At 40.4% G+C, this 26,781-nt stretch overlaps 37 non-coding genes and 1 pseudogene across 37 annotated transcripts; all 38 read left to right on the top strand.

Moving 5' to 3' along the window:
- Nucleotides 1-14: 14 nt before the first annotated feature.
- Nucleotides 15-103, top strand: Trnah-gug. The gene is given in 2 exon segments: nucleotides 15-51; nucleotides 69-103. It is a non-coding gene; the product is annotated as a tRNA-His (tRNA).
- Nucleotides 104-494: 391 nt separating this feature from the next.
- On the top strand, nucleotides 495-636 carry LOC123472904. The gene has a single exon (XR_006647367.1). It is a non-coding gene; the product is annotated as a U4 spliceosomal RNA (small nuclear RNA).
- A 492-nt stretch (nucleotides 637-1,128) lies between these two features.
- LOC123472973 lies at nucleotides 1,129-1,250 on the top strand. The gene has a single exon (XR_006647434.1). It is a non-coding gene; the product is annotated as a U5 spliceosomal RNA (small nuclear RNA).
- Nucleotides 1,251-2,477: 1,227 nt separating this feature from the next.
- On the top strand, nucleotides 2,478-2,700 carry LOC123472840. The gene has a single exon (XR_006647304.1). It is a non-coding gene; the product is annotated as a small nucleolar RNA U3 (small nucleolar RNA).
- Nucleotides 2,701-3,343: 643 nt separating this feature from the next.
- LOC123472750 lies at nucleotides 3,344-3,534 on the top strand. The gene has a single exon (XR_006647230.1). It is a non-coding gene; the product is annotated as a U2 spliceosomal RNA (small nuclear RNA).
- A 624-nt stretch (nucleotides 3,535-4,158) lies between these two features.
- LOC123472708 lies at nucleotides 4,159-4,322 on the top strand. The gene has a single exon (XR_006647189.1). It is a non-coding gene; the product is annotated as a U1 spliceosomal RNA (small nuclear RNA).
- Nucleotides 4,323-4,596: 274 nt separating this feature from the next.
- On the top strand, nucleotides 4,597-4,715 carry LOC123472990. Its single transcript, XR_006647455.1, has one exon. It is a non-coding gene; the product is annotated as a 5S ribosomal RNA (ribosomal RNA).
- Nucleotides 4,716-4,822: 107 nt separating this feature from the next.
- On the top strand, nucleotides 4,823-4,911 carry Trnah-gug. Its single transcript is given in 2 exon segments — nucleotides 4,823-4,859; nucleotides 4,877-4,911. It is a non-coding gene; the product is annotated as a tRNA-His (tRNA).
- A 391-nt stretch (nucleotides 4,912-5,302) lies between these two features.
- Nucleotides 5,303-5,444, top strand: LOC123472903. The gene has a single exon (XR_006647366.1). It is a non-coding gene; the product is annotated as a U4 spliceosomal RNA (small nuclear RNA).
- A 492-nt stretch (nucleotides 5,445-5,936) lies between these two features.
- LOC123472972 lies at nucleotides 5,937-6,058 on the top strand. The gene has a single exon (XR_006647433.1). It is a non-coding gene; the product is annotated as a U5 spliceosomal RNA (small nuclear RNA).
- Nucleotides 6,059-7,285: 1,227 nt separating this feature from the next.
- LOC123472847 lies at nucleotides 7,286-7,509 on the top strand. The gene has a single exon (XR_006647311.1). It is a non-coding gene; the product is annotated as a small nucleolar RNA U3 (small nucleolar RNA).
- Nucleotides 7,510-8,152: 643 nt separating this feature from the next.
- Nucleotides 8,153-8,342, top strand: LOC123472761. The gene has a single exon (XR_006647241.1). It is a non-coding gene; the product is annotated as a U2 spliceosomal RNA (small nuclear RNA).
- A 625-nt stretch (nucleotides 8,343-8,967) lies between these two features.
- Nucleotides 8,968-9,131, top strand: LOC123472706. Its single transcript, XR_006647187.1, has one exon. It is a non-coding gene; the product is annotated as a U1 spliceosomal RNA (small nuclear RNA).
- Nucleotides 9,132-9,405: 274 nt separating this feature from the next.
- Nucleotides 9,406-9,524, top strand: LOC123472989. The gene has a single exon (XR_006647454.1). It is a non-coding gene; the product is annotated as a 5S ribosomal RNA (ribosomal RNA).
- Nucleotides 9,525-9,631: 107 nt separating this feature from the next.
- Trnah-gug lies at nucleotides 9,632-9,720 on the top strand. The gene is given in 2 exon segments: nucleotides 9,632-9,668; nucleotides 9,686-9,720. It is a non-coding gene; the product is annotated as a tRNA-His (tRNA).
- A 391-nt stretch (nucleotides 9,721-10,111) lies between these two features.
- LOC123472908 lies at nucleotides 10,112-10,253 on the top strand. Its single transcript, XR_006647371.1, has one exon. It is a non-coding gene; the product is annotated as a U4 spliceosomal RNA (small nuclear RNA).
- A 492-nt stretch (nucleotides 10,254-10,745) lies between these two features.
- On the top strand, nucleotides 10,746-10,867 carry LOC123472971. The gene has a single exon (XR_006647431.1). It is a non-coding gene; the product is annotated as a U5 spliceosomal RNA (small nuclear RNA).
- A 1,228-nt stretch (nucleotides 10,868-12,095) lies between these two features.
- On the top strand, nucleotides 12,096-12,319 carry LOC123472845. Its single transcript, XR_006647309.1, has one exon. It is a non-coding gene; the product is annotated as a small nucleolar RNA U3 (small nucleolar RNA).
- Nucleotides 12,320-12,963: 644 nt separating this feature from the next.
- Nucleotides 12,964-13,154, top strand: LOC123472748. The gene has a single exon (XR_006647228.1). It is a non-coding gene; the product is annotated as a U2 spliceosomal RNA (small nuclear RNA).
- Nucleotides 13,155-13,777: 623 nt separating this feature from the next.
- Nucleotides 13,778-13,941, top strand: LOC123472705. Its single transcript, XR_006647186.1, has one exon. It is a non-coding gene; the product is annotated as a U1 spliceosomal RNA (small nuclear RNA).
- Nucleotides 13,942-14,215: 274 nt separating this feature from the next.
- LOC123472988 lies at nucleotides 14,216-14,334 on the top strand. The gene has a single exon (XR_006647453.1). It is a non-coding gene; the product is annotated as a 5S ribosomal RNA (ribosomal RNA).
- Nucleotides 14,335-14,441: 107 nt separating this feature from the next.
- Trnah-gug lies at nucleotides 14,442-14,530 on the top strand. Its single transcript is given in 2 exon segments — nucleotides 14,442-14,478; nucleotides 14,496-14,530. It is a non-coding gene; the product is annotated as a tRNA-His (tRNA).
- Nucleotides 14,531-14,921: 391 nt separating this feature from the next.
- LOC123472902 lies at nucleotides 14,922-15,063 on the top strand. The gene has a single exon (XR_006647365.1). It is a non-coding gene; the product is annotated as a U4 spliceosomal RNA (small nuclear RNA).
- Nucleotides 15,064-15,555: 492 nt separating this feature from the next.
- LOC123472970 lies at nucleotides 15,556-15,677 on the top strand. Its single transcript, XR_006647430.1, has one exon. It is a non-coding gene; the product is annotated as a U5 spliceosomal RNA (small nuclear RNA).
- A 1,228-nt stretch (nucleotides 15,678-16,905) lies between these two features.
- LOC123472839 lies at nucleotides 16,906-17,128 on the top strand. The gene has a single exon (XR_006647303.1). It is a non-coding gene; the product is annotated as a small nucleolar RNA U3 (small nucleolar RNA).
- A 645-nt stretch (nucleotides 17,129-17,773) lies between these two features.
- On the top strand, nucleotides 17,774-17,964 carry LOC123472747. The gene has a single exon (XR_006647227.1). It is a non-coding gene; the product is annotated as a U2 spliceosomal RNA (small nuclear RNA).
- A 625-nt stretch (nucleotides 17,965-18,589) lies between these two features.
- Nucleotides 18,590-18,753, top strand: LOC123472704. The gene has a single exon (XR_006647185.1). It is a non-coding gene; the product is annotated as a U1 spliceosomal RNA (small nuclear RNA).
- Nucleotides 18,754-19,027: 274 nt separating this feature from the next.
- On the top strand, nucleotides 19,028-19,146 carry LOC123472987. The gene has a single exon (XR_006647451.1). It is a non-coding gene; the product is annotated as a 5S ribosomal RNA (ribosomal RNA).
- Nucleotides 19,147-19,253: 107 nt separating this feature from the next.
- Nucleotides 19,254-19,342, top strand: Trnah-gug. The gene is given in 2 exon segments: nucleotides 19,254-19,290; nucleotides 19,308-19,342. It is a non-coding gene; the product is annotated as a tRNA-His (tRNA).
- Nucleotides 19,343-19,733: 391 nt separating this feature from the next.
- LOC123472906 lies at nucleotides 19,734-19,875 on the top strand. Its single transcript, XR_006647369.1, has one exon. It is a non-coding gene; the product is annotated as a U4 spliceosomal RNA (small nuclear RNA).
- Nucleotides 19,876-20,366: 491 nt separating this feature from the next.
- Nucleotides 20,367-20,488, top strand: LOC123472969. The gene has a single exon (XR_006647429.1). It is a non-coding gene; the product is annotated as a U5 spliceosomal RNA (small nuclear RNA).
- A 1,228-nt stretch (nucleotides 20,489-21,716) lies between these two features.
- LOC123472816 lies at nucleotides 21,717-21,940 on the top strand. Its single transcript, XR_006647280.1, has one exon. It is a non-coding gene; the product is annotated as a small nucleolar RNA U3 (small nucleolar RNA).
- A 643-nt stretch (nucleotides 21,941-22,583) lies between these two features.
- On the top strand, nucleotides 22,584-22,774 carry LOC123472763. Its single transcript, XR_006647243.1, has one exon. It is a non-coding gene; the product is annotated as a U2 spliceosomal RNA (small nuclear RNA).
- Nucleotides 22,775-23,383: 609 nt separating this feature from the next.
- LOC123472725 lies at nucleotides 23,384-23,544 on the top strand. The gene has a single exon (XR_006647206.1). It is a non-coding gene; the product is annotated as a U1 spliceosomal RNA (small nuclear RNA).
- A 276-nt stretch (nucleotides 23,545-23,820) lies between these two features.
- LOC123472999 lies at nucleotides 23,821-23,940 on the top strand (annotated as a pseudogene).
- A 571-nt stretch (nucleotides 23,941-24,511) lies between these two features.
- On the top strand, nucleotides 24,512-24,650 carry LOC123472921. The gene has a single exon (XR_006647384.1). It is a non-coding gene; the product is annotated as a U4 spliceosomal RNA (small nuclear RNA).
- Nucleotides 24,651-25,132: 482 nt separating this feature from the next.
- Nucleotides 25,133-25,254, top strand: LOC123472978. Its single transcript, XR_006647440.1, has one exon. It is a non-coding gene; the product is annotated as a U5 spliceosomal RNA (small nuclear RNA).
- Nucleotides 25,255-26,435: 1,181 nt separating this feature from the next.
- On the top strand, nucleotides 26,436-26,647 carry LOC123472865. The gene has a single exon (XR_006647329.1). It is a non-coding gene; the product is annotated as a small nucleolar RNA U3 (small nucleolar RNA).
- The last annotated feature ends 134 nt before the right edge of the window (nucleotides 26,648-26,781 follow it).

Here is a 26,781-nt window from a genome sequence, read left to right as displayed (position 1 = left end):
AACGTTGTAATTTGGCCGTGATCGTCTAGTGGTTAGGACCCTACGTTGTGGGGTCTGATAGCGTAAAACCGTAGTAACCCAGGTTCGAATCCTGGTCACGGCATTTCAAAGCTAGTGGAAAAGCACAATGAGATAGCAACTGAGTAATTTTCGTTCAGTTGTTGTAGGTTTTTACTGATTTTATGGTTAAGTAAACGGGAATGGGTTCAGCAAATTTGACCTGTAAACTGAAACAATTCCTGTGCGTTCACTTGAGCTGGCGAAAAGCATTGTAATTTGCATGAATTTTACTACTCAACGGTGTTGTATGGCAACATGTGAAATATTCGTAAAATGAACTATATTCTTTATAGGTATGTGAGTGTAAAACTGAAAGCAGCAAAATGATTAGTTTAATCGAGAAGCAGTACCTTGCCTGATGTTGTTGGTGTCAACGTCCGTGCGGAATCGACAAGAAAAAGGTTCAAGTAGTAGGGCTCTCTCATGTGAAATTTAGCTTTGCGCAGTGGCAATATCATAACCAATGAGGGTCTCCTGAGGTGTGATTATTGCTAGTTGAAAACTTTAACCAATACCCCGCCACGATGAAGTGAAACATTCTTTGTTGTCGGCAATTTTTGACAGCTCCAGCAGGAGCAGATTCTCTTAAAGAACGTTAACACTGTGTTCAGTTATTGTTTACTGTTGTCTGCTTGATTACCCTTTAGTAAGCGATTGGTTAATCAATCCCACATATATCAAAGGTTGGGAAACCTGAATTTCTGTCTATAGAATCGTGTTTGTTCAACTTAGCGGATGGATCCCCCCCACCCCTATACAACAAAGAAAAAAAACTAAAGGACTTGCAGAATAAATAGGTTTCGTCACCTTTCCCAATTCAGCTTACCCACCCTGTTTGCCTTAGACTTCGTTTATGTTTCACTCAGCTTAAGTTAACTCAGTTGAAAATCAAAAGAGGAAACTATTTTTACATGAGCTTTATACAGCATGAAGGTTTTTAGTGACTGTTTCAAATCTAACAGAAAATAGTCGTCGCATTACGGTTGAATATGTCTGTTTATTGCCGTGACTTTACCAAAGTGGTATGAAGTTGGGAATGAAGAAAGACCAACTGATTTCAGTTGTTAATCACTCTGGTTTCTAATCAATACCCGGATAAATCTTTCGCCTTTTACTAAAGATTTCCGTGGTTAGGAGCACTGATGAGTCTATATGACTTATTTTTCGAACGCCTGGTCCTTAGACTGGGCACCTCAAATATAAATAAATAAATTCTCGTTATTAAGTCAGTAAAGTAGTGAAAGCAGAATATTTCCAATGTAATTGGAGAATAAAAGAATATTAAGATTCCTCCATTTCATGTTTATCAACAAAAGGTAAATTACACCGCCATCTTAGCGATCCGTTGAAGTTGGTTGAAAACGCGGCCGAGGGCGCGAAGCGCCCGATGGCCGCAAACTTTAGATGCAGTTCAACATATAAGTATTCAGGTCCCTCCATTTCATGCTTTTCCAAATCATTAAAATTGTATGCAAACACCACCGTTCCATACGCACAAGTTGAAAACGCGGCCGAGGGCGCGAAGCGCCCGATGGCCGCATAGAAACTTCAATTGAAATTGAACGTTTAGGTATTCAGATTATTATTCAGTATTAGCTTTGGGCTGTGACAGTAACAGTGAATCGTTATTGAGCTTAACGGAGCGGGTTGATATTCAGATGCAATCATGCCAATCACTTGAGCTTTCACTCTTTACCCAATTGCAATATTTTAGATTTAGAGATTTAGGGTGGAGCTTATTGTTGTGGCAGTATTTCACTTTTGAAGCAGAAACTAACCCATTGAAACCCATTCTTTCCTTAATAGAAATAAAAAGAAAGAGGTTTGACTGTTTTGTCGAGGCTAATTCATGTCGTACATTCACGGGCGCGATCCTACTACTGCTCGACACGGGAACTTTTGGCTGCTTAGTTTCCTTCCTGGCCCGTTTTGCTCCTCCTTAGCTAACCTGCACCCATTAAATTCCTTCAATGGGTCCATGTTGATGCCCAACTTAGTGCGGACGCCTGATCAACATGCACGGTCACGAAGTAGGAATCCTCGTCTCAAGTCATCCACACTATCAAGCCTCCCAGAAGCAGGATTACAGATGCGTGCCACACATCCAGCTGAAGTATTAATGTCTGACGATCGATTGTATTTCTTGGATGAAGCGCGATATAAGAAATTGGCGAGTGACCCTCAACAAACTGCTTTTAATTTCCGCCGTGCTCTAAATACCGTCGTTGTTTCGCCATTTCAGCTGTTTGTATTGAATGAACACAACGCGCCGTGTCGTTGTGTAGCGCTTTTCCACATAATTCACTTCTAGGACGAACTCGTTAACGATAAAAACCACGTAATTTTACGAATAGAATCATTAATGCTGTTTCATTTTGCATAATCGATTTATTCTCTTGCAAATTTATTTCATCTTTAAGATCATACTTCACAGGATCATTTCTGTAGTATATCTTGACTTGTTTCCCACCAGAAACATTTCTCCAATCAACCCGCGATGACGAGTAATGACGCTGGCTTCTGAGAGTGAAACAGGTTGCGATCGTAGCCACTTGCGTGGTATCTGCTCGTAGCCATTGAGGACCGTTTCCGGTGTTCCCTTGTGGCACACTGGAAGGAAACCGGCGTTTTCAGAGCGGTAATTTAGCAAAGCATAGAAAAATGAACTTACTGATTCCTCTGATATCCGTAAAACGTTAAATCCAATTGCCTCGCTTCTTTAGCGTTTCGTGTTATCGATATCAAAATAGCTAACGTTTCCATGTGTAGATTTCATTGATCGAATCCTGTGCCCTTTAATAAGAATTTCGCACATTGGCAGGCGTAGTATTTCAAACATGTGACGTTCACTAATGTCTTCACGTAACATTTCTTCCTGTTGTTCGTTGTTGTCTCTGCGTAACATTAACTTGGTTGCTGCAAAAACAGCTGCGTTACGTATTCCAAGGATTCTATCCAGCATGTTTTCTGATGCGTGTGCAGAGTGTGCAGAGTTTGCTACTAGGTGGAGTTGATTGACTCAAACGGATAGTGCACTGCAATCACCAGCTTCACATATAATATAATATTGGAACCGTTTAGCCTAATAACCTATTTGTATCAAAAGAGAAGATAAAAACTAATGAGTTGTATTGGCCTTCAACAGTGCCAGGCAGGGTTCTAGCAACAGCCTGGTTTCCTGGTGACTTTCTTCGTTTTGCGATAGTGGTTTGCTCTTTTTGTTCATCAGCCATATTTTCGAGATCCGTATGGCATATAACACCCAGTAACTTGAGTTTCAGTTATCGCTTCTCGGCCTTTTGGCTAAGATCAAAGTGTAGTATCTGTTCTTATCAGCTTAATATCTGATACGGGTTCAAATGAACCCCAGAATATTAAACTGATTTTTGGAATTCGGTGGGATGTCAATGCTTGCATTGATCCTGCCACGGGTTGACCCGGTATTGCAGTACCTCCGGGCTCGGCTCACCCCTTAAAAGGGATGTTTTACTGAATTAAATAAATTTATAAGTGCTCTTCTCTATTAATCTCGCATCATTATGAGGTGGAAAACTGACATAAATACGATATCTACATATTTTCTTATCCTCAACATATCACTATTCCATCGAAAGTCATATGGCTGCTGGAGATGTATCTTTCGACAGCTTTCACTAAGTATGGAACATGGTTAAATAATTGCAGCCCAACAAGTTATGTCCCTCAAAGGGAACGAGTTTTATTTAGAGCTATCCATTCAAATTGGTTCTAGTTTAATTGATTGTTCGGCAATCTGACATGCAGACATGTCTCTCATGAATATTGTTGTTTAGATCAGTTGAGCAGTATAGACGAAAAAACAGTGCATTCGACGTCTCCATTTGGGAGGAAGAAGTTTTCCCAAATGAGAGCATTTTTCTTCTAACCCAGAAATGGCTGTAAGTTTTCGATTTTCTAAATAAGAGCTTTATAGGATCAACTATGCTCAATCCCATCTTTCAGTTTTATGCGTAATTCCATGTGCGATAGTTCTTTGTTGAGCTCTATGATTTAGTGTACTTCGTCGTTATTGTTTGTCTACCAAAAACTATGAGTAATCGCCAAGTATTGACAAAAATCATACTTACCTGGCTCAGAGGCAACCATGATCACCAAGGTGGTTCCTCCAGGGTGAGGCCTTTCCATTGCACTAAGGATGGGCTGACCCTTGCGATTAATCCAAATGTGATTAACTCGGGAGTACAATTTTTGGTAGTGGGGGACTGCGTTCGCGCCGTCCCCTGAGCAGCAGAATCTATAATACTAACTGAACCAGACTTGGACGAATACTTTTCACTTGGTAAATCAGTCACCGTGTGATCAAAACCATTGCATTAAAGGCGTTATTCTTCACTTAAATATGCAAACTATTAAACGAAACGCAAAGATTGCATTTGTCAAGCCCGATAAGAAAGTCACTTATGATGCTTAAACGTAAAAATGGCGGATACTTTGTGATAATTGATGTACGCCAACAACGATTCAGACATATGCGTTGTAAATTTTACATTCAATACTGTCAACGGCCATACCACGTAGAACTCACCCGGTCTCGTCAGCTCCCGGAAGTTAAGCTACGTCGGGTCCCGTTAGTACTTGGATGGGTGACCGCTTGGGAATACGGGATGCTGTTGGCATTTCTTTTTTCAATTTATTCAGATTTTAACATGACCAACACAATATATTTATGATCCTTAATGTGATTGTGTGGAAACGTTTACGTGTGTGGAAACGTTGTAATTTGGCCGTGATCGTCTAGTGGTTAGGACCCTACGTTGTGGGGTCTGATAGCGTAAAACCGTAGTAACCCAGGTTCGAATCCTGGTCACGGCATTTCAAAGCTAGTGGAAAAGCACAATGAGATAGCAACTGAGTAATTTTCGTTCAGTTGTTGTAGGTTTTTACTGATTTTATGGTTAAGTAAACGGGAATGGGTTCAGCAAATTTGACCTGTAAACTGAAACAATTCCTGTGCGTTCACTTGAGCTGGCGAAAAGCATTGTAATTTGCATGAATTTTACTACTCAACGGTGTTGTATGGCAACATGTGAAATATTCGTAAAATGAACTATATTCTTTATAGGTATGTGAGTGTAAAACTGAAAGCAGCAAAATGATTAGTTTAATCGAGAAGCAGTACCTTGCCTGATGTTGTTGGTGTCAACGTCCGTGCGGAATCGACAAGAAAAAGGTTCAAGTAGTAGGGCTCTCTCATGTGAAATTTAGCTTTGCGCAGTGGCAATATCATAACCAATGAGGGTCTCCTGAGGTGTGATTATTGCTAGTTGAAAACTTTAACCAATACCCCGCCACGATGAAGTGAAACATTCTTTGTTGTCGGCAATTTTTGACAGCTCCAGCAGGAGCAGATTCTCTTAAAGAACGTTAACACTGTGTTCAGTTATTGTTTACTGTTGTCTGCTTGATTACCCTTTAGTAAGCGATTGGTTAATCAATCCCACATATATCAAAGGTTGGGAAACCTGAATTTCTGTCTATAGAATCGTGTTTGTTCAACTTAGCGGATGGATCCCCCCCACCCCTATACAACAAAGAAAAAAAACTAAAGGACTTGCAGAATAAATAGGTTTCGTCACCTTTCCCAATTCAGCTTACCCACCCTGTTTGCCTTAGACTTCGTTTATGTTTCACTCAGCTTAAGTTAACTCAGTTGAAAATCAAAAGAGGAAACTATTTTTACATGAGCTTTATACAGCATGAAGGTTTTTAGTGACTGTTTCAAATCTAACAGAAAATAGTCGTCGCATTACGGTTGAATATGTCTGTTTATTGCCGTGACTTTACCAAAGTGGTATGAAGTTGGGAATGAAGAAAGACCAACTGATTTCAGTTGTTAATCACTCTGGTTTCTAATCAATACCCGGATAAATCTTTCGCCTTTTACTAAAGATTTCCGTGGTTAGGAGCACTGATGAGTCTATATGACTTATTTTTCGAACGCCTGGTCCTTAGACTGGGCACCTCAAATATAAATAAATAAATTCTCGTTATTAAGTCAGTAAAGTAGTGAAAGCAGAATATTTCCAATGTAATTGGAGAATAAAAGAATATTAAGATTCCTCCATTTCATGTTTATCAACAAAAGGTAAATTACACCGCCATCTTAGCGATCCGTTGAAGTTGGTTGAAAACGCGGCCGAGGGCGCGAAGCGCCCGATGGCCGCAAACTTTAGATGCAGTTCAACATATAAGTATTCAGGTCCCTCCATTTCATGCTTTTCCAAATCATTAAAATTGTATGCAAACACCACCGTTCCATACGCACAAGTTGAAAACGCGGCCGAGGGCGCGAAGCGCCCGATGGCCGCATAGAAACTTCAATTGAAATTGAACGTTTAGGTATTCAGATTATTATTCAGTATTAGCTTTGGGCTGTGACAGTAACAGTGAATCGTTATTGAGCTTAACGGAGCGGGTTGATATTCAGATGCAATCATGCCAATCACTTGAGCTTTCACTCTTTACCCAATTGCAATATTTTAGATTTAGAGATTTAGGGTGGAGCTTATTGTTGTGGCAGTATTTCACTTTTGAAGCAGAAACCAACCCATTGAAACCCATTCTTTCCTTAATAGAAATAAAAAGAAAGAGGTTTGACTGTTTTGTCGAGGCTAATTCATGTCGTACATTCACGGGCGCGATCCTACTACTGCTCGACACGGGAACTTTTGGCTGCTTAGTTTCCTTCCTGGCCCGTTTTGCTCCTCCTTAGCTAACCTGCACCCATTAAATTCCTTCAATGGGTCCATGTTGATGCCCAACTTAGTGCGGACGCCTGATCAACATGCACGGTCACGAAGTAGGAATCCTCGTCTCAAGTCATCCACACTATCAAGCCTCCCAGAAGCAGGATTACAGATGCGTGCCACACATCCAGCTGAAGTATTAATGTCTGACGATCGATTGTATTTCTTGGATGAAGCGCGATATAAGAAATTGGCGAGTGACCCTCAACAAACTGCTTTTAATTTCCGCCGTGCTCTAAATACCGTCGTTGTTTCGCCATTTCAGCTGTTTGTATTGAATGAACACAACGCGCCGTGTCGTTGTGTAGCGCTTTTCCACATAATTCACTTCTAGGACGAACTCGTTAACGATAAAAACCACGTAATTTTACGAATAGAATCATTAATGCTGTTTCATTTTGCATAATCGATTTATTCTCTTGCAAATTTATTTCATCTTTAAGATCATACTTCACAGGATCATTTCTGTAGTATATCTTGACTTGTTTCCCACCAGAAACATTTCTCCAATCAACCCGCGATGACGAGTAATGACGCTGGCTTCTGAGAGTGAAACAGGTTGGTGATCGTAGCCACTTGCGTGGTATCTGCTCGTAGCCATTGAGGACCGTTTCCGGTGTTCCCTTGTGGCACACTGGAAGGAAACCGGCGTTTTCAGAGCGGTAATTTAGCAAAGCATAGAAAAATGAACTTACTGATTCCTCTGATATCCGTAAAACGTTAAATCCAATTGCCTCGCTTCTTTAGCGTTTCGTGTTATCGATATCAAAATAGCTAACGTTTCCATGTGTAGATTTCATTGATCGAATCCTGTGCCCTTTAATAAGAATTTCGCACATTGGCAGGCGTAGTATTTCAAACATGTGACGTTCACTAATGTCTTCACGTAACATTTCTTCCTGTTGTTCGTTGTTGTCTCTGCGTAACATTAACTTGGTTGCTGCAAAAACAGCTGCGTTACGTATTCCAAGGATTCTATCCAGCATGTTTTCTGATGCGTGTGCAGAGTGTGCAGAGTTTGCTACTAGGTGGAGTTGATTGACTCAAACGGATAGTGCACTGCAATCACCAGCTTCACATATAATATAATATTGGAACCGTTTAGCCTAATAACCTATTTGTATCAAAAGAGAAGATAAAAACTAATGAGTTGTATTGGCTTTCAACAGTGCCAGGCAGGGTTCTAGCAACAGCCTGGTTTCCTGGTGACTTTCTTCGTTTTGCGATAGTGGTTTGCTCTTTTTGTTCATCAGCCATATTTTCGAGATCCGTATGGCATATAACACCCAGTAACTTGAGTTTCAGTTATCGCTTCTCGGCCTTTTGGCTAAGATCAAAGTGTAGTATCTGTTCTTATCAGCTTAATATCTGATACGGGTTCAAATGAACCCCAGAATATTAAACTGATTTTTGGAATTCGGTGGGATGTCAATGCTTGCATTGATCCTGCCACGGGTTGACCCGGTATTGCAGTACCTCCGGCTCGGCTCACCCCTTAAAAGGGATGTTTTACTGAATTAAATAAATTTATAAGTGCTCTTCTCTATTAATCTCGCATCATTATGAGGTGGAAAAACTGACATAAATACGATATCTACATATTTTCTTATCCTCAACATATCACTATTCCATCGAAAGTCATATGGCTGCTGGAGATGTATCTTTCGACAGCTTTCACTAAGTATGGAACATGGTTAAATAATTGCAGCCCAACAAGTTATGTCCCTCAAAGGGAACGAGTTTTATTTAGAGCTATCCATTCAAATTGGTTCTAGTTTAATTGATTGTTCGGCAATCTGACATGCAGACATGTCTCTCATGAATATTGTTGTTTAGATCAGTTGAGCAGTATAGACGAAAAAACAGTGCACTCGACGTCTCCATTTGGGAGGAAGAAGTTTTCCCAAATGAGAGCATTTTTCTTCTAACCCAGAAATGGCTGTAAGTTTTCGATTTTCTAAATAAGAGCTTTATAGGATCAACTATGCTCAATCCCATCTTTCAGTTTTATGCGTAATTCCATGTGCGATAGTTCTTTGTTGAGCTCTATGATTTAGTGTACTTCGTCGTTATTGTTTGTCTACCAAAAACTATGAGTAATCGCCAAGTATTGACAAAAATCATACTTACCTGGCTCAGAGGCAACCATGATCACCAAGGTGGTTCCTCCAGGGTGAGGCCTTTCCATTGCACTAAGGATGGGCTGACCCTTGCGATTAATCCAAATGTGATTAACTCGGGAGTACAATTTTTGGTAGTGGGGGACTGCGTTCGCGCCGTCCCCTGAGCAGCAGAATCTATAATACTAACTGAACCAGACTTGGACGAATACTTTTCACTTGGTAAATCAGTCACCGTGTGATCAAAACCATTGCATTAAAGGCGTTATTCTTCACTTAAATATGCAAACTATTAAACGAAACGCAAAGATTGCATTTGTCAAGCCCGATAAGAAAGTCACTTATGATGCTTAAACGTAAAAATGGCGGATACTTTGTGATAATTGATGTACGCCAACAACGATTCAGACATATGCGTTGTAAATTTTACATTCAATACTGTCAACGGCCATACCACGTAGAACTCACCCGGTCTCGTCAGCTCCCGGAAGTTAAGCTACGTCGGGTCCCGTTAGTACTTGGATGGGTGACCGCTTGGGAATACGGGATGCTGTTGGCATTTCTTTTTTCAATTTATTCAGATTTTAACATGACCAACACAATATATTTATGATCCTTAATGTGATTGTGTGGAAACGTTTACGTGTGTGGAAACGTTGTAATTTGGCCGTGATCGTCTAGTGGTTAGGACCCTACGTTGTGGGGTCTGATAGCGTAAAACCGTAGTAACCCAGGTTCGAATCCTGGTCACGGCATTTCAAAGCTAGTGGAAAAGCACAATGAGATAGCAACTGAGTAATTTTCGTTCAGTTGTTGTAGGTTTTTACTGATTTTATGGTTAAGTAAACGGGAATGGGTTCAGCAAATTTGACCTGTAAACTGAAACAATTCCTGTGCGTTCACTTGAGCTGGCGAAAAGCATTGTAATTTGCATGAATTTTACTACTCAACGGTGTTGTATGGCAACATGTGAAATATTCGTAAAATGAACTATATTCTTTATAGGTATGTGAGTGTAAAACTGAAAGCAGCAAAATGATTAGTTTAATCGAGAAGCAGTACCTTGCCTGATGTTGTTGGTGTCAACGTCCGTGCGGAATCGACAAGAAAAAGGTTCAAGTAGTAGGGCTCTCTCATGTGAAATTTAGCTTTGCGCAGTGGCAATATCATAACCAATGAGGGTCTCCTGAGGTGTGATTATTGCTAGTTGAAAACTTTAACCAATACCCCGCCACGATGAAGTGAAACATTCTTTGTTGTCGGTAATTTTTGACAGCTCCAGCAGGAGCAGATTCTCTTAAAGAACGTTAACACTGTGTTCAGTTATTGTTTACTGTTGTCTGCTTGATTACCCTTTAGTAAGCGATTGGTTAATCAATCCCACATATATCAAAGGTTGGGAAACCTGAATTTCTGTCTATAGAATCGTGTTTGTTCAACTTAGCGGATGGATCCCCCCCACCCCTATACAACAAAGAAAAAAAACTAAAGGACTTGCAGAATAAATAGGTTTCGTCACCTTTCCCAATTCAGCTTACCCACCCTGTTTGCCTTAGACTTCGTTTATGTTTCACTCAGCTTAAGTTAACTCAGTTGAAAATCAAAAGAGGAAACTATTTTTACATGAGCTTTATACAGCATGAAGGTTTTTAGTGACTGTTTCAAATCTAACAGAAAATAGTCGTCGCATTACGGTTGAATATGTCTGTTTATTGCCGTGACTTTACCAAAGTGGTATGAAGTTGGGAATGAAGAAAGACCAACTGATTTCAGTTGTTAATCACTCTGGTTTCTAATCAATACCCGGATAAATCTTTCGCCTTTTACTAAAGATTTCCGTGGTTAGGAGCACTGATGAGTCTATATGACTTATTTTTCGAACGCCTGGTCCTTAGACTGGGCACCTCAAATATAAATAAATAAATTCTCGTTATTAAGTCAGTAAAGTAGTGAAAGCAGAATATTTCCAATGTAATTGGAGAATAAAAGAATATTAAGATTCCTCCATTTCATGTTTATCAACAAAAGGTAAATTACACCGCCATCTTAGCGATCCGTTGAAGTTGGTTGAAAACGCGGCCGAGGGCGCGAAGCGCCCGATGGCCGCAAACTTTAGATGCAGTTCAACATATAAGTATTCAGGTCCCTCCATTTCATGCTTTTCCAAATCATTAAAATTGTATGCAAACACCACCGTTCCATACGCACAAGTTGAAAACGCGGCCGAGGGCGCGAAGCGCCCGATGGCCGCATAGAAACTTCAATTGAAATTGAACGTTTAGGTATTCAGATTATTATTCAGTATTAGCTTTGGGCTGTGACAGTAACAGTGAATCGTTATTGAGCTTAACGGAGCGGGTTGATATTCAGATGCAATCATGCCAATCACTTGAGCTTTCACTCTTTTACCCAATTGCAATATTTTAGATTTAGAGATTTAGGGTGGAGCTTATTGTTGTGGCAGTATTTCACTTTTGAAGCAGAAACTAACCCATTGAAACCCATTCTTTCCTTAATAGAAATAAAAAGAAAGAGGTTTGACTGTTTTGTCGAGGCTAATTCATGTCGTACATTCACGGGCGCGATCCTACTACTGCTCGACACGGGAACTTTTGGCTGCTTAGTTTCCTTCCTGGCCCGTTTTGCTCCTCCTTAGCTAACCTGCACCCATTAAATTCCTTCAATGGGTCCATGTTGATGCCCAACTTAGTGCGGACGCCTGATCAACATGCACGGTCACGAAGTAGGAATCCTCGTCTCAAGTCATCCACACTATCAAGCCTCCCAGAAGCAGGATTACAGATGCGTGCCACACATCCAGCTGAAGTATTAATGTCTGACGATCGATTGTATTTCTTGGATGAAGCGCGATATAAGAAATTGGCGAGTGACCCTCAACAAACTGCTTTTAATTTCCGCCGTGCTCTAAATACCGTCGTTGTTTCGCCATTTCAGCTGTTTGTATTGAATGAACACAACGCGCCGTGTCGTTGTGTAGCGCTTTTCCACATAATTCACTTCTAGGACGAACTCGTTAACGATAAAAACCACGTAATTTTACGAATAGAATCATTAATGCTGTTTCATTTTGCATAATCGATTTATTCTCTTGCAAATTTATTTCATCTTTAAGATCATACTTCACAGGATCATTTCTGTAGTATATCTTGACTTGTTTCCCACCAGAAACATTTCTCCAATCAACCCGCGATGACGAGTAATGACGCTGGCTTCTGAGAGTGAAACAGGTTGGTGATCGTAGCCACTTGCGTGGTATCTGCTCGTAGCCATTGAGGACCGTTTCCGGTGTTCCCTTGTGGCACACTGGAAGGAAACCGGCGTTTTCAGAGCGGTAATTTAGCAAAGCATAGAAAAATGAACTTACTGATTCCTCTGATATCCGTAAAACGTTAAATCCAATTGCCTCGCTTCTTTAGCGTTTCGTGTTATCGATATCAAAATAGCTAACGTTTCCATGTGTAGATTTCATTGATCGAATCCTGTGCCCTTTAATAAGAATTTCGCACATTGGCAGGCGTAGTATTTCAAACATGTGACGTTCACTAATGTCTTCACGTAACATTTCTTCCTGTTGTTCGTTGTTGTCTCTGCGTAACATTAACTTGGTTGCTGCAAAAACAGCTGCGTTACGTATTCCAAGGATTCTATCCAGCATGTTTTCTGATGCGTGTGCAGAGTGTGCAGAGTTTGCTACTAGGTGGAGTTGATTGACTCAAACGGATAGTGCACTGCAATCACCAGCTTCACATATAATATAATATTGGAACCGTTTAGCCTAATAACCTATTTGTATCAAAAGAGAAGATAAAAACTAATGAGTTGTATTGGCCTTTCAACAGTGCCAGGCAGGGTTCTAGCAACAGCCTGGTTTCCTGGTGACTTTCTTCGTTTTGCGATAGTGGTTTGCTCTTTTTGTTCATCAGCCATATTTTCGAGATCCGTATGGCATATAACACCCAGTAACTTGAGTTTCAGTTATCGCTTCTCGGCCTTTTGGCTAAGATCAAAGTGTAGTATCTGTTCTTATCAGCTTAATATCTGATACGGGTTCAAATGAACCCCAGAATATTAAACTGATTTTTGGAATTCGGTGGGATGTCAATGCTTGCATTGATCCTGCCACGGGTTGACCCGGTATTGCAGTACCTCCGGGCTCGGCTCACCCCTTAAAAGGGATGTTTTACTGAATTAAATAAATTTATAAGTGCTCTTCTCTATTAATCTCGCATCATTATGAGGTGGAAAAACTGACATAAATACGATATCTACATATTTTCTTATCCTCAACATATCACTATTCCATCGAAAGTCATATGGCTGCTGGAGATGTATCTTCGACAGCTTTCACTAAGTATGGAACATGGTTAAATAATTGCAGCCCAACAAGTTATGTCCTCAAAGGGAACGAGTTTTATTTAGAGCTATCCATTCAAATTGGTTCTAGTTTAATTGATTGTTCGGCAATCTGACATGCAGACATGTCTCTCATGAATATTGTTGTTTAGATCAGTTGAGCAGTATAGACGAAAAAACAGTGCATTCGACGTCTCCATTTGGGAGGAAGAAGTTTTCCCAAATGAGAGCATTTTTCTTCTAACCCAGAAATGGCTGTAAGTTTTCGATTTTCTAAATAAGAGCTTTATAGGATCAACTATGCTCAATCCCATCTTTCAGTTTTATGCGTAATTCCACGTGCGATAGTTCTTTGTTGAGCTCTATGATTTAGTGTACTTCGTCGTTATTGTTTGTCTACCAAAAACTATGAGTAATCGCCAAGTATTGACAAAAATCATACTTACCTGGCTCAGAGGCAACCATGATCACCAAGGTGGTTCCTCCAGGGTGAGGCCTTTCCATTGCACTAAGGATGGGCTGACCCTTGCGATTAATCCAAATGTGATTAACTCGGGAGTACAATTTTTGGTAGTGGGGGACTGCGTTCGCGCCGTCCCCTGAGCAGCAGAATCTATAATACTAACTGAACCAGACTTGGACGAATACTTTTCACTTGGTAAATCAGTCACCGTGTGATCAAAACCATTGCATTAAAGGCGTTATTCTTCACTTAAATATGCAAACTATTAAACGAAACGCAAAGATTGCATTTGTCAAGCCCGATAAGAAAGTCACTTATGATGCTTAAACGTAAAAAAGGCGGATACTTTGTGATAATTGATGTACGCCAACAACGATTCAGACATATGCGTTGTAAATTTTACATTCAATACTGTCAACGGCCATACCACGTAGAACTCACCCGGTCTCGTCAGCTCCCGGAAGTTAAGCTACGTCGGGTCCCGTTAGTACTTGGATGGGTGACCGCTTGGGAATACGGGATGCTGTTGGCATTTCTTTTTTCAATTTATTCAGATTTTAACATGACCAACACAATATATTTATGATCCTTAATGTGATTGTGTGGAAACGTTTACGTGTGTGGAAACGTTGTAATTTGGCCGTGATCGTCTAGTGGTTAGGACCCTACGTTGTGGGGTCTGATAGCGTAAAACCGTAGTAACCCAGGTTCGAATCCTGGTCACGGCATTTCAAAGCTAGTGGAAAAGCACAATGAGATAGCAACTGAGTAATTTTCGTTCAGTTGTTGTAGGTTTTTACTGATTTTATGGTTAAGTAAACGGGAATGGGTTCAGCAAATTTGACCTGTAAACTGAAACAATTCCTGTGCGTTCACTTGAGCTGGCGAAAAGCATTGTAATTTGCATGAATTTTACTACTCAACGGTGTTGTATGGCAACATGTGAAATATTCGTAAAATGAACTATATTCTTTATAGGTATGTGAGTGTAAAACTGAAAGCAGCAAAATGATTAGTTTAATCGAGAAGCAGTACCTTGCCTGATGTTGTTGGTGTCAACGTCCGTGCGGAATCGACAAGAAAAAGGTTCAAGTAGTAGGGCTCTCTCATGTGAAATTTAGCTTTGCGCAGTGGCAATATCATAACCAATGAGGGTCTCCTGAGGTGTGATTATTGCTAGTTGAAAACTTTAACCAATACCCCGCCACGATGAAGTGAAACATTCTTTGTTGTCGGCAATTTTTGACAGCTCCAGCAGGAGCAGATTCTCTTAAAGAACGTTAACACTGTGTTCAGTTATTGTTTACTGTTGTCTGCTTGATTACCCTTTAGTAAGCGATTGGTTAATCAATCCCACATATATCAAAGGTTGGGAAACCTGAATTTCTGTCTATAGAATCGTGTTTGTTCAACTTAGCGGATGGATCCCCCCCACCCCTATACAACAAAGAAAAAAAACTAAAGGACTTGCAGAATAAATAGGTTTCGTCACCTTTCCCAATTCAGCTTACCCACCCTGTTTGCCTTAGACTTCGTTTATGTTTCACTCAGCTTAAGTTAACTCAGTTGAAAATCAAAAGAGGAAACTATTTTTACATGAGCTTTATACAGCATGAAGGTTTTTAGTGACTGTTTCAAATCTAACAGAAAATAGTCGTCGCATTACGGTTGAATATGTCTGTTTATTGCCGTGACTTTACCAAAGTGGTATGAAGTTGGGAATGAAGAAAGACCAACTGATTTCAGTTGTTAATCACTCTGGTTTCTAATCAATACCCGGATAAATCTTTCGCCTTTTACTAAAGATTTCCGTGGTTAGGAGCACTGATGAGTCTATATGACTTATTTTTCGAACGCCTGGTCCTTAGACTGGGCACCTCAAATATAAATAAATAAATTCTCGTTATTAAGTCAGTAAAGTAGTGAAAGCAGAATATTTCCAATGTAATTGGAGAATAAAAGAATATTAAGATTCCTCCATTTCATGTTTATCAACAAAAGGTAAATTACACCGCCATCTTAGCGATCCGTTGAAGTTGGTTGAAAACGCGGCCGAGGGCGCGAAGCGCCCGATGGCCGCAAACTTTAGATGCAGTTCAACATATAAGTATTCAGGTCCCTCCATTTCATGCTTTTCCAAATCATTAAAATTGTATGCAAACACCACCGTTCCATACGCACAAGTTGAAAACGCGGCCGAGGGCGCGAAGCGCCCGATGGCCCGCATAGAAACTTCAATTGAAATTGAACGTTTAGGTATTCAGATTATTATTCAGTATTAGCTTTGGGCTGTGACAGTAACAGTGAATCGTTATTGAGCTTAACGGAGCGGGTTGATATTCAGATGCAATCATGCCAATCACTTGAGCTTTCACTCTTTACCCAATTGCAATATTTTAGATTTAGAGATTTAGGGTGGAGCTTATTGTTGTGGCAGTATTTCACTTTTGAAGCAGAAACTAACCCATTGAAACCCATTCTTTCCTTAATAGAAATAAAAAGAAAGAGGTTTGACTGTTTTGTCGAGGCTAATTCATGTCGTACATTCACGGGCGCGATCCTACTACTGCTCGACACGGGAACTTTTGGCTGCTTAGTTTCCTTCCTGGCCCGTTTTGCTCCTCCTTAGCTAACCTGCACCCATTAAATTCCTTCAATGGGTCCATGTTGATGCCCAACTTAGTGCGGACGCCTGATCAACATGCACGGTCACGAAGTAGGAATCCTCGTCTCAAGTCATCCACACTATCAAGCCTCCCAGAAGCAGGATTACAGATGCGTGCCACACATCCAGCTGAAGTATTAATGTCTGACGATCGATTGTATTTCTTGGATGAAGCGCGATATAAGAAATTGGCGAGTGACCCTCAACAAACTGCTTTTAATTTCCGCCGTGCTCTAAATACCGTCGTTGTTTCGCCATTTCAGCTGTTTGTATTGAATGAACACAACGCGCCGTGTCGTTGTGTAGCGCTTTTCCACATAATTCACTTCTAGGACGAACTCGTTAACGATAAAAACCACGTAATTTTACGAATAGAATCATTAATGCTGTTTCATTTTGCATAATCGATTTATTCTCTTGCAAATTTATTTCATCTTTAAGATCATACTTCACAGGATCATTTCTGTAGTATATCTTGACTTGTTTCCCACCAGAAACATTTCTCCAATCAACCCGCGATGACGAGTAATGACGCTGGCTTCTGAGAGTGAAACAGGTTGCGATCGTAGCCACTTGCGTGGTATCTGCTCGTAGCCATTGAGGACCGTTTCCGGTGTTCCCTTGTGGCACACTGGAAGGAAACCGGCGTTTTCAGAGCGGTAATTTAGCAAAGCATAGAAAAATGAACTTACTGATTCCTCTGATATCCGTAAAACGTTAAATCCAATTGCCTCGCTTCTTTAGCGTTTCGTGTTATCGATATCAAAATAGCTAACGTTTCCATGTGTAGATTTCATTGATCGAATCCTGTGCCCTTTAATAAGAATTTCGCACATTGGCAGGCGTAGTATTTCAAACATGTGACGTTCACTAATGTCTTCACGTAACATTTCTTCCTGTTGTTCGTTGTTGTCTCTGCGTAACATTAACTTGGTTGCTGCAAAAACAGCTGCGTTACGTATTCCAAGGATTCTATCCAGCATGTTTTCTGATGCGTGTGCAGAGTGTGCAGAGTTTGCTACTAGGTGGAGTTGATTGACTCAAACGGATAGTGCACTGCAATCACCAGCTTCACATATAATATAATATTGGAACCGTTTAGCCTAATAACCTATTTGTATCAAAAGAGAAGATAAAAACTAATGAGTTGTATTGGGCGCTTCAACAGTGCCAGGCAGGGTTCTAGCAACAGCCTGGTTTCCTGGTGACTTTCTTCGTTTTGCGATAGTGGTTTGCTCTTTTTGTTCATCAGCCATATTTTCGAGATCCGTATGGCATATAACACCCAGTAACTTGAGTTTCAGTTATCGCTTCTCGGCCTTTTGGCTAAGATCAAAGTGTAGTATCTGTTCTTATCAGCTTAATATCTGATACGGGTTCAAATGAACCCCAGAATATTAAACTGATTTTTGGAATTCGGTGGGATGTCAATGCTTGCATTGATCCTGCCACGGGTTGACCCGGTATTGCAGTACCTCCGGGCTCGGCTCACCCCTTAAAAGGGATGTTTTACTGAATTAAATAAATTTATAAGTGCTCTTCTCTATTAATCTCGCATCATTATGAGGTGGAAAAACTGACATAAATACGATATCTACATATTTTCTTATCCTCAACATATCACTATTCCATCGAAAGTCATATGGCTGCTGGAGATGTATCTTTCGACAGCTTTCACTAAGTATGGAACATGGTTAAATAATTGCAGCCCAACAAGTTATGTCCCTCAAAGGGAACGAGTTTTATTTAGAGCTATCCATTCAAATTGGTTCTAGTTTAATTGATTGTTCGGCAATCTGACATGCAGACATGTCTCTCATGAATATTGTTGTTTAGATCAGTTGAGCAGTATAGACGAAAAAACAGTGCATCGACGTCTCCATTTGGGAGGAAGAAGTTTTCCCAAATGAGAGCATTTTTCTTCTAACCCAGAAATGGCTGTAAGTTTTCGATTTTCTAAATAAGAGCTTTATAGGATCAACTATGCTCAATCCCATCTTTCAGTTTTATGCGTAATTCCATGTGCGATAGTTCTTTGTTGAGCTCTATGATTTAGTGTACTTCGTCGTTATTGTTTGTCTACCAAAAAACTATGAGTAATCGCCAAGTATTGACAAAAATCATACTTACCTGGCTCAGAGGCAACCATGATCACCAAGGTGGTTCCTCCAGGGTGAGGCCTTTCCATTGCACTAAGGATGGGCTGACCCTTGCGATTAATCCAAATGTGATTAACTCGGGAGTACAATTTTTGGTAGTGGGGGACTGCGTTCGCGCCGTCCCCTGAGCAGCAGAATCTATAATACTAACTGAACCAGACTTGGACGAATACTTTTCACTTGGTAAATCAGTCACCGTGTGATCAAAACCATTGCATTAAAGGCGTTATTCTTCACTTAAATATGCAAACTATTAAACGAAACGCAAAGATTGCATTTGTCAAGCCCGATAAGAAAGTCACTTATGATGCTTAAACGTAAAAATGGCGGATACTTTGTGATAATTGATGTACGCCAACAACGATTCAGACATATGCGTTGTAAATTTTACATTCAATACTGTCAACGGCCATACCACGTAGAACTCACCCGGTCTCGTCAGCTCCCGGAAGTTAAGCTACGTCGGGTCCCGTTAGTACTTGGATGGGTGACCGCTTGGGAATACGGGATGCTGTTGGCATTTCTTTTTTCAATTTATTCAGATTTTAACATGACCAACACAATATATTTATGATCCTTAATGTGATTGTGTGGAAACGTTTACGTGTGTGGAAACGTTGTAATTTGGCCGTGATCGTCTAGTGGTTAGGACCCTACGTTGTGGGGTCTGATAGCGTAAAACCGTAGTAACCCAGGTTCGAATCCTGGTCACGGCATTTCAAAGCTAGTGGAAAAGCACAATGAGATAGCAACTGAGTAATTTTCGTTCAGTTGTTGTAGGTTTTTACTGATTTTATGGTTAAGTAAACGGGAATGGGTTCAGCAAATTTGACCTGTAAACTGAAACAATTCCTGTGCGTTCACTTGAGCTGGCGAAAAGCATTGTAATTTGCATGAATTTTACTACTCAACGGTGTTGTATGGCAACATGTGAAATATTCGTAAAATGAACTATATTCTTTATAGGTATGTGAGTGTAAAACTGAAAGCAGCAAAATGATTAGTTTAATCGAGAAGCAGTACCTTGCCTGATGTTGTTGGTGTCAACGTCCGTGCGGAATCGACAAGAAAAAGGTTCAAGTAGTAGGGCTCTCTCATGTGAAATTTAGCTTTGCGCAGTGGCAATATCATAACCAATGAGGGTCTCCCGAGGTGTGATTATTGCTAGTTGAAAACTTTAACCAATACCCCGCCACGATGAAGTGAAACATTCTTTGTTGTCGGTAATTTTTGACAGCTCCAGCAGGAGCAGATTCTCTTAAAGAACGTTAACACTGTGTTCAGTTATTGTTTACTGTTGTCTGCTTGATTACCCTTTAGTAAGCGATTGGTTAATCAATCCCACATATATCAAAGGTTGGGAAACCTGAATTTCTGTCTATAGAATCGTGTTTGTTCAACTTAGCGGATGGATCCCCCCCACCCCTATACAACAAAGAAAAAAACTAAAGGACTTGCAGAATAAATAGGTTTCGTCACCTTTCCCAATTCAGCTTACCCACCCTGTTTGCCTTAGACTTCGTTTATGTTTCACTCAGCTTAAGTTAACTCAGTTGAAAATCAAAAGAGGAAACTATTTTTACATGAGCTTTATACAGCATGAAGGTTTTTAGTGACTGTTTCAAATCTAACAGAAAATAGTCGTCGCATTACGGTTGAATATGTCTGTTTATTGCCGTGACTTTACCAAAGTGGTATGAAGTTGGGAATGAAGAAAGACCAACTGATTTCAGTTGTTAATCACTCTGGTTTCTAATCAATACCCGGATAAATCTTTCGCCTTTTACTAAAGATTTCCGTGGTTAGGAGCACTGATGAGTCTATATGACTTATTTTTCGAACGCCTGGTCCTTAGACTGGGCACCTCAAATATAAATAAATAAATTCTCGTTATTAAGTCAGTAAAGTAGTGAAAGCAGAATATTTCCAATGTAATTGGAGAATAAAAGAATATTAAGATTCCTCCATTTCATGTTTATCAACAAAAGGTAAATTACACCGCCATCTTAGCGATCCGTTGAAGTTGGTTGAAAACGCGGCCGAGGGCGCGAAGCGCCCGATGGCCGCAAACTTTAGATGCAGTTCAACATATAAGTATTCAGGTCCCTCCATTTCATGCTTTTCCAAATCATTAAAATTGTATGCAAACACCACCGTTCCATACGCACAAGTTGAAAACGCGGCCGAGGGCGCGAAGCGCCCGATGGCCGCATAGAAACTTCAATTGAAATTGAACGTTTAGGTATTCAGATTATTATTCAGTATTAGCTTTGGGCTGTGACAGTAACAGTGAATCGTTATTGAGCTTAACGGAGCGGGTTGATATTCAGATGCAATCATGCCAATCACTTGAGCTTTCACTCTTTTACCCAATTGCAATATTTTAGATTTAGAGATTTAGGTGGAGCTTATTGTTGTGGCAGTATTTCACTTTTGAAGCAGAAACCAACCCATTGAAACCCATTCTTTCCTTAATAGAAATAAAAAGAAAGAGGTTTGACTGTTTTGTCGAGGCTAATTCATGTCGTACATTCACGGGCGCGATCCTACTACTGCTCGACACGGGAACTTTTGGCTGCTTAGTTTCCTTCCTGGCCCGTTTTGCTCCTCCTTAGCTAACCTGCACCCATTAAATTCCTTCAATGGGTCCATGTTGATGCCCAACTTAGTGCGGACGCCTGATCAACATGCACGGTCACGAAGTAGGAATCCTCGTCTCAAGTCATCCACACTATCAAGCCTCCCAGAAGCAGGATTACAGATGCGTGCCACACATCCAGCTGAAGTATTAATGTCTGACGATCGATTGTATTTCTTGGGATGAAGCGCGATATAAGAAATTGGCGAGTGACCCTCAACAAACTGCTTTTAATTTCCGCCGTGCTCTAAATACCGTCGTTGTTTCGCCATTTCAGCTGTTTGTATTGAATGAACACAACGCGCCGTGTCGTTGTGTAGCGCTTTTCCACATAATTCACTTCTAGGACGAACTCGTTAACGATAAAAACCACGTAATTTTACGAATAGAATCATTAATGCTGTTTCATTTTGCATAATCGATTTATTCTCTTGCAAATTTATTTCATCTTTAAGATCATACTTCACAGGATCATTTCTGTAGTATATCTTGACTTGTTTCCCACCAGAAACATTTCTCCAATCAACCCGCGATGACGAGTAATGACGCTGGCTTCTGAGAGTGAAACAGGTTGCGATCGTAGCCACTTGCGTGGTATCTGCTCGTAGCCATTGAGGACCGTTTCCGGTGTTCCCTTGTTGGCACACTGGAAGGAAACCGGCGTTTTCAGAGCGGTAATTTAGCAAAGCATAGAAAAATGAACTTACTGATTCCTCTGATATCCGTAAAACGTTAAATCCAATTGCCTCGCTTCTTTAGCGTTTCGTGTTATCGATATCAAAATAGCTAACGTTTCCATGTGTAGATTTCATTGATCGAATCCTGTGCCCTTTAATAAGAATTTCGCACATTGGCAGGCGTAGTATTTCAAACATGTGACGTTCACTAATGTCTTCACGTAACATTTCTTCCTGTTGTTCGTTGTTGTCTCTGCGTAACATTAACTTGGTTGCTGCAAAAACAGCTGCGTTACGTATTCCAAGGATTCTATCCAGCATGTTTTCTGATGCGTGTGCAGAGTGTGCAGAGTTTGCTACTAGGTGGAGTTGATTGACTCAAACGGATAGTGCACTGCAATCACCAGCTTCACATATAATATAATATTGGAACCGTTTAGCCTAATAACCTATTTGTATCAAAAGAGAAGATAAAAACTAATGAGTTGTATTGGCCTTCAACAGTGCCAGGCAGGGTTCTAGCAACAGCCTGGTTTCCTGGTGACTTTCTTCGTTTTGCGATAGTGGTTTGCTCTTTTTGTTCATCAGCCATATTTTCGAGATCCGTATGGCATATAACACCCAGTAACTTGAGTTTCAGTTATCGCTTTCTCGGCCTTTTGGCTAAGATCAAAGTGTAGTATCTGTTCTTATCAGCTTAATATCTGATACGGGTTCAAATGAACCCCAGAATATTAAACTGATTTTTGGAATTCGGTGGGATGTCAATGCTTGCATTGATCCTGCCACGGGTTGACCCGGTATTGCAGTACCTCCGGCTCGGCTCACCCTTAAAAGGGATGTTTTACTGAATTAAATAAATTTATAAGTGCTCTCTCTATTAATCTCGCATCATTATGAGGTGGAAAACTGACATAAATACGATATCTACATATTTTCTTATCCTCAACATATCACTATTCCATCGAAAGTCATATGGCTGCTGGAGATGTATCTTTCGACAGCTTTCACTAAGTATGGAACATGGTTAAATAATTGCAGCCCAACAAGTTATGTCCCTCAAAGGGAACGAGTTTTATTTAGAGCTATCCATTCAAATTGGTTCTAGTTTAATTGATTGTTCGGCAATCTGACATGCAGACATGTCTCTCATGAATATTGTTGTTTAGATCAGTTGAGCAGTATAGACGAAAAACAGTGCCCCGACGTCTCCATTTGGGAGGAAGAAGTTTTCCCAAATGAGAGCATTTTTCTTCTAACCCAGAAATGGCTGTAAGTTTTCGATTTTTTAAATAAGAGCTTTATAGGATCAACTATGCTCAATCCCATCTTCAGTTTTATGCGATCGATAGTTCTTTGTTGAGCTCTATGATTTAGTGTACTTCGTCGTTATTGTTTGTCTACCAAAAACTATGAGTAATCGCCAAGTATTGACAAAAATCATACTTACCTGGCTCAGAGGCAACCATGATCACCAAGGTGGTTCCTCCAGGGTGAGGCCTTCCATTGCACTAAGGATGGGCTGACCCTTGCGATTAATCCAAATGTGATTAACTCGGGAGTACAATTTTTGGTAGTGGGGACTGCGTTCGCGCCGTCCCCTGAGCAGCAGAATCTATAATACTAACTGAACCAGACTTGGACGAATACTTTTCACTTGGTAAATCAGTCACCGTGTGATCAAAACCATTGCATTAAAGGCGTTATTCTTCACTTAAATATGCAAAACTATTAAACGAAACGCAAAGATTGCATTTGTCAAGCCCGATAAGAAAGTCACTTATGATGCTTAAACGTAAAAATGGCGGATACTTTGTGATAATTGATGTACGCCAACAACGATTCAGACATATGCGTTGTAAATTTTACATTCAATACTGTCAACGGCCATACCACGTAGAACTCACCCGGTCTCGTCAGCTCCCGGAAGTTAAGCTTACGTCGGGTCCCGTTAGTACTTGGATGGGTGACCGCTTGGGAATACGGGATGCTGTTGGCATTTCTTTTTCAATTTATTCAGATTTTAACATGACCAACACAATATATTTATGATCCTTAAGTGATTGTGTGGAAACGTTTACGTGTGTGGAAACGTTGTAATTTGCCGTGATCGTCTAGTGGTTAGACCCTACGTTGCGGGGTCTGATAGCGTAAAACCGTAGTAACCCAGGTTCGAATCCCGGTCACGGCATTCAAAGCTAGTGGAAAAGCACAATGAGATAGCAACCGAGTAATTTTCGTTCAGTTGCTGTAGGTTTTACTGATTTTATGGTTAAGTAAACGGGAATGGGTTCAGCAAATTTGACCTGTAAACGAAACAATTCCCGTGCGTTCACTTGAGCTGGCGAAAAGCATTGTAATTTGCATGAATTTTACTACTCAACGGTGTTGTATGGCAACATGTGAAATATTCGTAAAATGAACTATATTCTTTATAGGTATGTGAGTGTAAAACTGAAAGCAGCAAATGATTAGTTTAATCGAGAAGCAGTACCTGCCTGATGTTGTTGGTGTCAACGTCCGTGCGGAATCGACAAGAAAAAGGTTCATAGGGATCTTCATGGAAATTTAGCTTTGCGCAGTGGCAATATCATAACCAATGAGGGTCTCCGAGGTGATTATTGCTAGTTGAAAACTTTAACCAATACCCGCCACCGATGAAGTGAAACATTCTTTGTTGTCGGCAATTTTTGACAGCTCCAGCAGGAGCAGATTCTCTTAAAGAACGTTAACACTGTGTTCAGTTATTGTTTACTGTTGTCTGCTTGATTACCTTAGTAAGCGATTGGTTAATCAATCCCACATATATCAAAGGTTGGGAAACCTGAATTTCTGTCTATAGAATCGTGTTTGTTCAACTTAGCGGATGGATCCCACCCCTCTACAACAAAGAAAAAAACTAAAGGACTTGCAGAATAAATAGGTTTCGTCACCTTCCCAATTCAGCTTACCCACCCGTTTGCCTTAGACTTCGTTTATGTTTCACTCAGCTTGTTAACTCAGTTGAAAATCAAAAGAGGAAACTATTTTTACATGAGCTTTATACAGCATGAAGGTTTTTAGTGACTGTTTCAAATCTAACAGAAAATAGTCGTCGCATTACGGTTGAATATGTCTGTTTATTGCCGTGACTTTACCAAAGTGGTATGAAGTTGGGAAATGAAGAAAGACCAACTGATTTCAGTTGTTAATCACTCTGGTTTCTAATCAATACCCGGATAAATCTTTCGCCTTTTACTAAAGATTTCCGTGGTTAGGAGCACTGATGAGTCTATATGACTTATTTTTCGAACGCCTGGTCCTTAGACTGAGCACCTCAAATAAATAAATAAATTCTCGTTATTAAGTCAGTAAAGTAGTGAAAGCAGAATATTTCAATGTAATTGGAGAATAAAAGAATATTAAGATTCCTCCATTTCATGTTTATCAACAAAAGGTAAATTACACCGCCATCTTAGCGATCCGTTGAAGTTGGTTGAAAACGCGGCCGAGGGCGCGAAGCGCCCGATGGCCGCAAACTTAGATGCAGTTCAACATATAAGTATTCAGGTCCTCCATTTCATGCTTTTCCAAATCATTAAAATTGTAGCAAACACCACCGTTCCATACGCACAAGTTGAAAACGCGGCCGGGCGAAGCGCCCGATGGCCGCATAGAAACTTCAATTGAAATTGAACGTTTAGGTATTCAGATTATTATTCAGTATTAGCTTTGGGCGTGACAGTGAATCGTTATTGAGCTTAACGGAGCGGGTTGATATTCAGATGCAATCATGCCAATCACTTGAGCTTTCACTCTTTACCCAATTGCAATATTTTAGATTTAGAGATTTAGGGTGGAGCTTATTGTTGCGGCAGTATTTCACTTTTGAAGCAGAAACCAACCCATTGAAACCCATTCTTTCTTAATAGAAATAAAGAAAGAGGTTTGACTGTTTTGTCGAGGCTAATTCATGTCGTACATTCACGGGCGCGATCCTACTACTGCGACACGGGAACTTTTGGCTTAGTTTCCTTCCTGGCCCGTTTTGCTCCTCCTTGCTTCCACCCATTAAATTCCTTCAATGGGTCCATGTTGATGCTTAGTGCGGACGCCTGATCAACATGCACGGTCACAAGTAGGAATCCTCGTCTCAAGTCATCCACTATCAAGCCTCCCAGAAGCAGGATTACAGATGCGTGCCACACATCCAGCTGAAGTATTAATGCTGACGATCGATTGTATTTCTTGATGAAGCGCGATATAAGAAATTGGCGAGTGACCTCAACAAACTGCTTTAATTTCCGCCGTGCTCTAAATACCGTCGTTGTTTCGCCATTTCAGCTGTTTGTATTGAATGAACACAACGCGCCGTGTCGTTGCGTAGCGCTTTTCCACATAATTCACTTCTAGACGAACTCGTTAACGATAAAACCACGTAATTTTACGAATAGAATCATTAATGCTGTTTCATTTTGCATAATCGATTTTTTTTTGCAAATTTATTTCATCTTTAAGATCATACCTCACAGATCATTTCTGTAGTATATCTTGACTTGTTTCACCAGAAACATTTCTCCAATCAACCCGCGATGACGAGTAATGACGCTGGCTTCTGAGAGTGAAACAGGTTGCGATCGTAGCCACTTGCGTGGTATCTGCTCGTAGCCATTGAGAACGTTTCGGTGTCCTGGCACACTGAAGGAAACCGGCGTTTTCAGAGCGGTAATTTAGCAAAGCATAGAAAAATGAACTTACTGATTCCTCTGATATCCGTAAAACGTTAAATCAATTGCCTCGCTTTAGCGTTTCGTGTTATCGATATCAAAATAGCTAACGTTTCCATGCGTAGATTTCATTG

The sequence above is a fragment of the Daphnia magna genome, linkage group LG5, assembly GCF_020631705.1.
Source record: "Daphnia magna isolate NIES linkage group LG5, ASM2063170v1.1, whole genome shotgun sequence".
In the NCBI taxonomy this organism is placed as follows: Eukaryota; Metazoa; Arthropoda; class Branchiopoda; order Diplostraca; family Daphniidae; genus Daphnia; species Daphnia magna.
The sequence above is the reverse complement of the archived record's forward strand: the minus strand, read 5'-3'. Positions and strand labels throughout refer to the sequence as shown.